We start from the raw sequence: 11,667 nt of genomic DNA on the forward strand, positions 1-11,667 counted from the left end.
ACACTGGGTCAAGGCTGCCGTGGGCCGTTTATGAAACCCTGTCTCAAAACAAAATTGTTTTATGAAATAGTGTCTCTACACAGTCCTGGCTGTCCTGGAACTCCCAGAGATCCACCTGTCCCTGTCCCTGTCCCCAAGAGCTGCGATTAAAGATGCCTAGCTGCAGTTTTCTATCTTTCTAGTGTTCTGTAATGAAAGGAAAACAAGAAACTTTATTTTCTATTTGTAAGTATTACGGCAGGAAGTTTGGCTTGGCATGAGGATGACCCCCCTGGGTGGGGAGTGACAAGGGTCCCCAGGGGGTCCTGCCACCCTTCTGCCCTCTATATGGACAGACTTCCCAGGGCCCAGAAGAGTGGACAGTTGCTCAGAAACTGGAGTGGCATGTTGATCTCCGCCCCAGCGTGAGACTCCTGAAACAGACCTACGCTCCTAAAATCAATCTGCGTTTCTGTGCTAATAATCCTATTATCCCCGAGCCTGTTTAGTGTCTCCCGACCCTTGGGGGGGGCTGAAGCTGTGAAGCACCTGTCTAGAGGAGCTCTCGTCTGTTCTGGTTCCTCTGAGCAGACGGGGCTGCAGCAGGCCCTCCGATTCCTGGAATGGCAACTCCGTCACCACGCTCACCCTCTATCCTAGGTTGAAGAAGCTTTTCATTGTTTTCACGGCCTCTTGCCAATAAAAGTGCATTGCTGCCGGTGGCTCAGGCCTTTAATCCCAGCACTCGGGAGGCAGAGGCAGACGGATCTCTGCGAGTTCGAGGCCAGCCTGGTCTACAGAGCGAGTTCCAGGCCAGCCAGAGCTGCACAGGGAAACCCTGTCTTGAAAAACCAAAATAGTAATAGTAAAAATAAATACGTAAATAAATAAATAATAATAATAATTGCATTGCCACACCACCTTTCTCCAAGTGTCCCAGGTGAGACTTCTGTCTGCTTCTGAACTCATCCTCTGTGTCCCTGCACTGCACTGCTATACGGAGATCTCCCACAGCGCCGCTCGTTCAGGCAGCAGGAAGTGTGCACTTGGTGCAAAGCCCTGGGAAATACTGAGCTAGACAGGAAAAACTGCCCGTTCCTGAGGAACGTGTGAAAACAAAGACCCAGTGATCAAATATATAAAGCAACGGCAAGACGGTAGGAGTGAATGAATGTGAAGAAATGCTTCCAGTGGCCTAGTCCAGCGCGCTCTTGTTGAAAGTATCTTAATTCTCTGATGATGTCTCCCTTTGCTGGACAAGTACTGTGTCTTTAAATGTGTGTGTGTGTGTGTGTGTGTGTGTGTGTGTGTGTGTGTGTGTGTGTTCTTTGAGACTTTCATACCTACATACAATGTGTTTGGATCAAATTCATCACCTTCCCCCAGATTGCCCCGCCCTCAACTTCGTGTTCTCAGTCTCTCTCTCTCTTCCTCTTTTCCTCCTCCTCCCCCTCCTCTCACCCACCAGGTCCGATTTGTCTTGTCCATATACACACCGGGGTGGGGCCAGCCACTGGAACGGACCTATCAGGAGCCCCACTCTAAATGAAACTGATTCTCCCTGCCTGGAAGCCATCAACTGCCCTTTGCTTTTCAGCGAGGGGTAGGAGTCCGGCTGTAAGCCTCTCCCCTCTCTCTGTTGGAATGTGGACTGGCTCTGTCTTGTGCAGCAGACACACTTACTGTGAGTTCACAAGCGCACCGCCCACTCGTGTGCAGAGAGCACTATTTAATTCCGTCCAGTTCTCCCTGAAGTCTGACTCTTACAAATCTTCCTGCCCTCCCTGCCAGGCTGGTCCCAGGGCCTTGGGGAAAGGGACTGTGGTCCAGATGTCACATCTGTGGCGGATCCCTCCGCTGCCGCTGCACTCTGACCCAGCTGTGAGTTTCTGGGTTAACTGCCAGAGGCTTTGTGGTATTATACCTGTCCTTGGAGGCAGCGCGGAATTTGGCACACGGAGACAGCCCAGCGGGTTTGTGCTGCTGAGAGAGAATGCGCTGGGCATGGTGGTACATGCCTGCCATCCCAGTATTGGCCTATGAGACTCCATCTGGAACAGAAAAGGAAAGAGAGAAAGAGAGGAAAAGAGGGCTGGAGAGATGCCTTAGCAGTTAAGAATATTGGCTCTCTTCCAGAGGTTCAGAGTTCAATTCCCAGCACCCACATAGCAGGTCACAACCTTCTGGTCCATAGTGGGATCTGATGCCTTCTTATGTTTTTCGCAGACAAACATGCAAAGCACTCATATAGGTAAAATATATATATTTTATTTACACATAAATAAATAAATCTTTAGCTGGGTGTAGTGGCTCATGCCTTTTGTCCCAGCACTCTGGAGGCAGAGGTGTGCAGATCTCTGAATTTGAGGCCAGCCTGGTCTACATAGAGAATTCCAGGACACCAGGGCCACACAGAGAAATCCTGACTCAAACAGAAACAAAGAAAAATCGTGAGCATGACTAGGTGTGGTGGCACATGCTTACAATTCCATCATTCGAAGACTGAGGCAGGAGGATCAGTAAGAGTTCAAGGCCAGCTTGAGGAATACAGAGAGTCCCTGCATCGGGGTGTGGTGGAACATGCCTGTAATTCCAGCGCTTGGGAGGCTGAAGTCAGATCAGAGTTCAAGATCAGCCTGAACTACATGAGAGACGGGAGAAGGGAGTGGGCGGTAGACTGACCGAGAGGCGCGTCAATAGAGGTGGCCGTCAATCACCCTGGCGCTGTTAGAACACGAGGAGTCCTAGGTACAGATCCAGACAGCCTTGTCACCTAAGAATGGATAGGGGACCAGAGAGGTTAAGGAGTGTACTCTACTGCACAGTAAGTCACAAGGCAGAATGGTCTGAGAACCCAGCACAGCAGTGGAGCGCAGAGGCAAAGAGCAGAGACCTGACCTTGCGTTTGCAGTCGGCCTAGTGTGTGACCAGGGCACTTTCCCAGCTCTCAAATCCAGAAAATGTGAACAACAGCACCAAATTCATTGGGTTGTGGTGAGGATGAGACTGAGATAAAGTTTTCAAAGGGCTTGGCGGGGAGGTGGGGTAAGAAAGGGGTCGCAGGCCTGGCTGCTGATCACACTGGGCACCAGGACTTGCTGTGGCTGACTGGGGTCCTCCTGGGTATAAGCCGGGAAAGAGGAGCAAGGGCCTGGGGCACCTGACTTCAGGAGAGGAAGGGAACGAACGATGTGAATGGATATTTTTTGTACAGCTCCAAATTTCTACCCATTTCCAGACTTCTCCTTTAAAAGAATTTTAATCCCAGCACTAGGGAGGCAGGGGCGGGTGGATTTCTGTGAGTCTCAGGCCAACCAGAGTTCCAGGATGGACAGAGGTTTACAATAGAGAGACCCTGTCTCAAAAAACAAAACAAGGCAACCACACAGGCACTTTTCAAGTCTTACTGGAGCTTACTGCCGTGTCTATGGAAAATTTGACTCGATCTCTCAAATTTGCTGGTCAAAACCCAGCCTTGAACAAAACATCACACAAACTAGGGGCCACTGGGGAGGGGAGGCTAAATGGCTAAGATGTTATGACCACTTCTTGAGGCTGGGGCGTGGCTGCCTGGGATTCGCTTTTACATAGTTCTCCTGTGGTGGAAGCTCCAAGGCAGGGGCCTCCGGAGTCAGCTGGCCTGCAACCTCAGCTGCCTCCTCCACACTGGACCCGTTCTACCCCCTCTCAATGCTCTCATTTTGTTACCGTGAGCTGACCAAGTTCTTCTCACTTGATGTGGCGTTTGGGCTTAGAGCGTGACATGAGGACATTTCAGGATCACACAGTGTTGTGTGTGTATAGTATGTGTGTAGTGTGTGTGTGTGTGTGTGTGTGTGTGTGTGTGTAGTGTGTGTGGTGTGTGTATGTGTGGTGTGCATGTGTGTGTGAGTAGTATGTGGTGTGTGTGCGTGTGTATGTGTGCACGTGTGGTGTTCGCTGTTCTCAGCAGTTCCTGATCCTTTCTGTTTTGATTGATTTGATTTTTTTTTTTTTTTTGAGACAGTGTTTGTGTAGCCCTGGCTGTCCTGGAACTCACTGTAGACCAGGCTGACTTCGTACTCACAGAGATCCACCTGCCTCTGCCTCCTGAGTACTGGGATTAAAGGTGTGCACCACCACCGCCCAGTGACTAGTCATTTCTTTTTCTTTTTCTTTCTTTCTTTCTTTCTTTCTTTCTTTCTTTCTTTCTTTCTTTCTTTCTTTCTTTCTTTCTTTCTTTTTTTTTTGGTTTTTTAAGACAAGGTTTCTCTGTGTAGCTTTGCGCCTTTCCTGGAACTCACTTGGTAGACCAGGCTGACTAGTCATTTCTTAACAAGCATAACTTTAAATTTTCAGACACAGATGTCCAAAAGTCAGAATACCACATCAATATTACAGAAATTATACAAATTCTGTATGTGTGTTTGATTTGTGTGTGTGTGTGTGTGTGTGTGTGTGTATATCCCATGAACAAAACAGAAAATCTAGGACCACTTTTGGGGATTCTGTGGACAGTCAACGGGGTAGGTGTGTGAGGGAGCTGCTGTGAAATCCCTGTCTGAGGGAAGCCTGCCACGGTGAAGAAATGGGCTACTGTATTTTCTTTGTGGTTCTTTTTTATTGCTGGCCAGGCTAGGAACAGCTGTGTGTGGGCAGAGCCAGGCAAGAAACAGGAGGGATGTTAACGCCTCCCCAGCTCCGGCCTCAGCCTCTCCACAGCGTCCAGCTCCTTCCTCTCTTCCTCACCACAGCCACAGAGAAGCCTGGCCTCCACCCGTCTTCACAGGTTTAACTCTGGAGGTCTGGCAGTTTTGAAGCCCACAAGATTCTGTAGGGACCACTCTGCAAGCCTCTTACTTCTGCTTCTCTCTCTCTCTCTCTCTCTCTCTCTCTCTCTCTCTATATATATATATATATATATATATATATATATATATATTTATTTATTTATTTAGGGGGAGTAAGATGTGTGTGTGTATGTATGTAGTGTGTGTGGTGTGTGTGTGGTGTGTGTATGTGTGGTGTGCATGTGTGTGTGAGTAGTATGTGGTGTGTGTGTGTGTGTATGTGTGCATGTGTGGATGCTTGTCCATGTGAGAGAGAGGGAGGTTGAGGTATCCATGATCACTTTCTGTCTTATGTATCATTTATTACATTTACATTGTGTGTGTGTGTGTGTGCGTGTGTGTGTGTGTGTGTGTGTTGCAGGAAATACAAGCATGACTCGGAGCACTTGTGGAGAAGAAAAAGACATCTTGCGGGGAGCTGATTCTTTCCTTCCATTCTGTGAATCCCAGGGATCAAATCCAGGTCATCAGGGCTGGCAGCGATAACTATCTTTCTAGCCTTCTTTACTTATCTATATATTGAGGCAGGGTCTCTCCCTTGAACTCAGAGCTCAGGGGTTTTACTAGTCTAGCTAGTAAGCTTGCCCCAGGAATCACATCTCCACCTCCCAAGGCCTGGGATTGCAGGCGGACAGCTGTGCCCATCCAGGCATTTACTTGAATATTGGGGATCTGAAGTCAGGTCCTCATGTGTACGCGGCGGCAAGTGGCTTACCACTTACCCAGTCCCTCTTTCTTCTTTATAAATCCCAGATCCAACAACAACAGCCAGCAAGTTATTGTAAATAAGAGAAAAACAAAACAAAAACTGTGTAGGTGGTACCCCATGCCTGTACCCCTGCACTCGGGAGGGCGAGGCAGGAGGATAAATGAATTTAAGGCGCTCAGGACTTTTTGAGGAGTCCCAGACTGACATGGGGACATAGAGACCCCGCATAGGGGGACGGGGGAGAAAAAGAAGTCTATTCCTGTGGACAGACGTGCTTCACGAGGCAGAAGGCACATGGATATTATTGTTCCACTGACCGAGAAGTTAGGGGCCCACGGTCACGGATGGGGGCGCTAATGGCTGTCTCCTTCCGCCAGAGGCTTGAAGCAAGGCACAGGGTTTACCTAGAGAGGGGAAAGAGGCCAGACAGGAAGAGGAGATCGAGGAGGGAGAGGAATGAAATCGGAGGGTGGATGTGTCTAAAGCGCGGGCGCAGAACCGCAGCAGAACAGGAAAGGGCCGTAGGTGACAGACAGGGTGTAGAGCAGGAGGGTGGAGCCAGGTGACCGAACTCAGTAGTAAAGGCCAACGGAGGCAGGGTTGGTTCTAGAGAAGGCGGCTGAGAGGCGGGTAGGTCACAAAACCCATTTCTGGGGAACAGGTGTGTGGGACGAGGGAAGCAGAGAACAGAAACAGCTGAGCTTGCTGTCTCTCGGGGAGTCAAGTCCCCGAGGCAAACTCAGCCTCTGCTGACTGTGGCCTTTGCCCCAAAGCCTCCTTCCCACCTTGTGTGTTTAGGCAGCCGTTCTGCATTTTTAGAACAGTTTTTAACTTGTAGGCTGTACCTGCCGAACCAGAATGTCTGGCCAAGCCCTGTTAGGTAATATCCCCAGGCCTCTGCGTGCCAAGGGCTACCGCAGCTCTGGTCCAAGGTGTGGGCTGCGGGTAACGGGGTAGCCAAGGAGGGCAGAGGTAAAGGGAGTCAGTTTCCTTCCCTCCTGGAAGCACCAGACCCCATCCATCTCTGAGGAGCCTGAGAGAGACAGGCCAGGTTTGCTTCCTCCATCCAGAAGCCCTTAGAGTCATCCGTTCCTGTTCAGGTTTGGGGATTCCTGGAGGATCTGGGGCCAGATCTGGGAAAGAGGTGCATCATGCAGGATGAGTAAGGCAAGAGCTCATTCCCCTGCAGGTGTGAAGTTTCCCCCTTGTGCCTCTACTTAAAGATTACAGCAGATGAACTTCTGCCCTAAGGAAGACAGGGACCACATGACTTCTAGAAGACCCTGTCCAGCCTATGATTCATGGTGTGCCGGGAAGGTCTCAGACCAAGACCCGGAGGACCTAGCGTCTAAGTGCTTATTTGGAACAAGACCAAACCTCACAATGGGTTTGCAGAATTAAGATGAGGAGGAGAGCTTATCAAAGTCCAGCTGGCCCCAAGGCAGGCCCAGGCAGAGGAGAGGAGGAAAGGGGCCCACCCCGGGGAAAGTGAAAACTTATGACAGAAATAGCCTGGAGCCTGCGGAAGCCCGGGAGAAGGCATGCAAGCTGATGCTGGCAGAGACTTGGGGAGCAGAGATCCCATCTCCTCTATGAAAATGAGGATTTTCGCCCTGTGGTCACGTACAGAGGAGAGGGCCGAGACGGCGGGATAGTTCAAGGTCTTAGGTCTTCGTGAACTTCAGAAGGGTGAGGACAAGTCTGGCTCTGGAAGAGGCCACTGAAATAAGTCCAAGGGAGGATTTGAGACGCCCTTGGAGGGCTCTGAGGCTGCGCCTCGGCTGCAGACACAGAGAGAGCACCTCAGTGGCATGCAGAGGAACAGCACATAGCGTGGAGGTGGATCTCCTTCCTGGACCCAAAATGGCCATCATGTCTCCCCCTCACCTTGCTTCCCAGGCCCCCAAGATGACTGCACAGTTCTGTCTGCTGGCCAAGCGCCCACCAGTCCACAGGGATCAGTCACTGGAGTGCTTCTCCTCACAATCACAATTGGTCCTCCCGCCCGCCCATTTACCCTGCCCCATCTTACAGATGCCCTTACAGGGACCACAGAGTTATCTCCCAGTTACCTCTTGTCCATCTGTCTCTCTCCCTACTAACCTACACTGGATCAGCCCCCGGAATTCACCTGGACATCTGCCATAGCTTCTCACGGTGTCCTCCACCTCTGCCCTTCCACTTAGCAACTAAAGAGAACTCAAGCACAAGCCTGGTCCCATCCTGTCCCCCACCTGTGACCTCTCCTTCTTAGGTCTGAAGTCCCTCAGGAGCTGGCTTTCTCTTCATCTCTCACCCCACCCACATCTCCATGCTCCAGACATGCTGTTCTCAGAACCCACTGAGTTTTCCTGACTCTTGTTTCTGTGATACTTCGGCTTTGGTTGAGAACTTCCCTACCAGTAAGCCCATCCGGGTCTCTACCCATCTTTAGGCAACTAGACACAGACAGACCATGCCTCAAAAAGAAAATGTTTTCAACTAAACTGCTTTCCATAGTTTCCTGTTTCCTGATTTTCTAAAACTAACTTTTTTTTACTGTGGTAAAATATACACATAAGATTTACTATTGTAGTTTTTTTTTTTTTGAGTAAAAACAAAGGTTTATAAAATAAAATATCTTTTCTATAAAAACATAGAAAGCTGCTAACATTTTGTTTTCTTTTTTTCTTTTTTCTTTTTTCTTTTTTTGGTTTTTGAGACAGGGTTTCTCTGTGTAGCTTTGTGCTTTTCCTGGATCTGGCTCTGTAGACCAGGGGCTGGCTTCGAACTCACGGAGATCCGCCTGCCTCTGCCTCCCAAGTGCTGGGATTAAAAGCGTGTGGTACCACTGCCCGGCACATTTTGTTTTCTAGTTGATCATTTAACTTCTTCTTTTTCTTCTTTTTTATTTAGTTATTATTTCTTACAGGATTTAAACTGTGTCTTTTCTTCAACAGTTTAAGACTTTATGACTATATAGTCAGACTCAGTATTCCTCAGGCTCTGGCACTTAGAAAGTTGGGCTTCCCTGGCATAGTCTTCAGATATGAAGTACTACTACTGTAGTCTTTAAAGAAGTTTTTCAAGCCAGGTGGTGGTGGCATGCACCTTTAATCCCAGCACTCGGGAGGCAGAGGCAGGGTGATCTCCGTGAGTTCGAAGCCAGCCTGGTCTACAGAGTGAGTTCCAGGACAGCCAGAGCTATACACAGAGAAACCCTGTCTCAAAAAAAAAAAAAAAAAAAAAAAAGTTTCAGCCGGGTGGTGGTGGCGCACGCCTTTAATCCCAGCACTCGGAAGGCAGAGGCAGGCCGATCTCTGTGAGTTCAAGACTAGCTTGGTTTACAGAGAGAGATCCAGGAAAGGCGCAAAGCTACACAGAGAAACCCTGTCTTGAAAAACAAAAACAAACAAACAAACAAAAAGTTTCAATAGGCCTGGAGAAACAGTTCAGTGGCTAAGAGCACTGACTGCTCTTAGAGGACCTAGGTTCAGTTCCCAGCACCCACATGGCAGCTCACAACCATCTGTAACTCCAGTTCCAGGGGATCTGACACAATCTTCTTTCTAGCCTTTGAGGCATCAGGCACACACGTGGCCCATGCACATACATGCAAGCAACACACTGATACACATAAAATAAAAATAAATAAATGTAAAATTTTCAATTACATTTTATTTGGTGTGTGTGCGCGCATGTGTAGAGGTCAGAGGACAACTTGTGGGAGCTGGTTCTCAGTAAGCACCTGAGTTAGTCATTTGCCCTGGCTAACCTGTCCCAGTCTCTTGGTGCTTCCTCTAGGCTTGTACCCTCTACTTCAGTGTGGGCTGGCACAGGACGTGTTTAGACAACCACTAGTGAGGACTTGAGACAGGTAATGCAACAGTGAATTCAGCAGGAGATTCTGCCCCGCCACGCCCCTGAACTGTCAATCTCGTGACAGAGTCTGGAGCATGGAGCACAGATTCCTGCTTCACGCATCCATGAGGTAACAATTGCTCAGGGGCTGTGGCCGTGGCCGAGTGTGCTTACCCAGTGTGCTGGCTAGTCTTATGTCATCTTGACACACAGACTAGAGCCATCTGAAAGGAGGGAAGCTCCACTGAGAAAATGCGCCCTAAGGTCCGGCTGCACGGCATTTTCTCAGTTGAGGTTCCCTCCGTGACCTCTGCATCAGCTTCTGGTCCCTTCCCTATTTCAGTTCCTGTCCTGACTTCTTTCAATGATGGACTACCATGTGGACCTATAAGGGAAATAAACCCTTTCCTCTCCATCTTGCTTTTTTGGTCATGGTGTTTCATCACAATAATAGAAACCATAATGAAGACACCCAGCAAGGCACAAGGACCCAGGCCACATCCTACGCACAGCAAGAAACCAACAATGAAGTTGCTCTAAGCCTTTCACTCCGGGGATGATTTATTGTACAGCAACAATCTACATGTCTCTTCCATGGGTCTCGGAGCTCTTTGGATACTGTGACTTATTCTCCGGATCTGCCGAGGCAGCTCACGTGGACAAGTAGAGGCTCTGATGGGGTTTAAGAAAGCTTTTAAAAGGGAGGCTCAGGGCATGGCATGGTGGTGGATGCCTTTAATTCCAGCACTGGGGAGGCAGAGGCAGATGGATCTCTGTGTGGGAAAACAGCATCCAACACCTAAGTGTGAGTGTGAAGCGTTTTGTAAAAAAGATCTCCAAAAGGTTCCTCCTAGCTTGGGGTGTCACTCAGTGGTGGAGTGCTTGCCTAGCATGTGGGAGGCCTGGGCTCAATCTGGAGCACAGATGGATAGAAGGTAGACAGAGCGAGTAGATGACAGCATTTAATAGCATAGATGAGATAGAGTAGATCTAGTAGATCGAGATAGGTAGATAGTGAGTAGGTAGGCAATAGATACACAGAGAAATGATTGATAAAAAAAAAAAAAAAAAAAGATAGATGGTAGATAGATGAATGATAGATGATAAATGGATAGATAGATGAAAAATAGACAAACAGATGATAGAAAGAAAGAAAGATAGATAGATACATAGATAGATGAATGATAGACAGACAGAGTAGGCCAAGCATTGTGACACACACCTGGAATCTGAGCTCCTGGGAGGCTAAGGCAAAGGAATTGCTAATTCAAGGCAAGCCCAGCATTTATATCAAGACACTGTCTCAAGAAAAAAAGAAGTAAATAAAAGGAATAATGTACTCTTACACACTCACCCCCCCCCCCCCCCAGGAAGCAATAATGTGCTCTATCAAAATGACATCATTAACCAAGAGAAGAAATAGGACCCAGGCACCAAGAGCCAATAAAATGTAGAGCATTTTGGAGCTGGAACAATTGGGAAAGGCCATCTCAGGAGCCACTGTGGCTGGGGCCTGGCAAGTGCCAGTCTAGACCAAAGCAAAGGGAAAGATTCTGGGACAATGTGTTCAGGAAGATGGAATCTAAGGACTTAAATATTTCGACTGTGGTTATACAAATGGAAGAGTGATTGGGCTTGAATTAGCAACAGACATCAGAACACTAATAAACAAGAAAAACAAGACAGTCATTAACTTTAGAAAAACCAAAACCATTGTATAGGAAAAAGTCATTCATTCTGGGATACTCTACAACAATGGTTCTCAACCTTCCTAATGCTGCGACCCTTTAATACAGTTCCTCAAGTTATGGTGACCCCAACCAAAAATTATTTTGTTATATATACAGTTGCTTCATAACTGTAATGTTGCTATTCTTATGAATCATAATTTAAATAGTTGATATGCAGGGTATCTGACATGTGATCCCTGAGAAAGGGTCACTTGATACCAATGGGAGAGTTTCTTCCTGCTGGGTACAGCCCAATGCCTGCCATGGACAACAGCTGATCTGGTTTGGATCTTAAAAGAGTCCCACCCACAGGTTGAGAACCACTGCTTTAAAGCATAAAACATTGAATATTGATTTAAGCAAAATTATCACATAATTAAGGAATAATTAATAATTAAGAGGAAGCAGAGACAGGAAATGTTCTGTGTAGTGGGGACAGGGAAAGCTAAAAGCCAGGTCCAGTTATCCAGAGCGAAAAGTCAATAAAGTTCCGTTCTCATTACTCACATTGGCCAATTACTCAAAACCTGTAACTCCAGTTCCAGTGGACCCGATGCACTCTTCTGGCCTCTAGAAGCAC

This window comes from Peromyscus leucopus, chromosome 12 (assembly GCF_004664715.2).
Source record: "Peromyscus leucopus breed LL Stock chromosome 12, UCI_PerLeu_2.1, whole genome shotgun sequence".
NCBI classification, from domain to species: Eukaryota; Metazoa; Chordata; class Mammalia; order Rodentia; family Cricetidae; genus Peromyscus; species Peromyscus leucopus.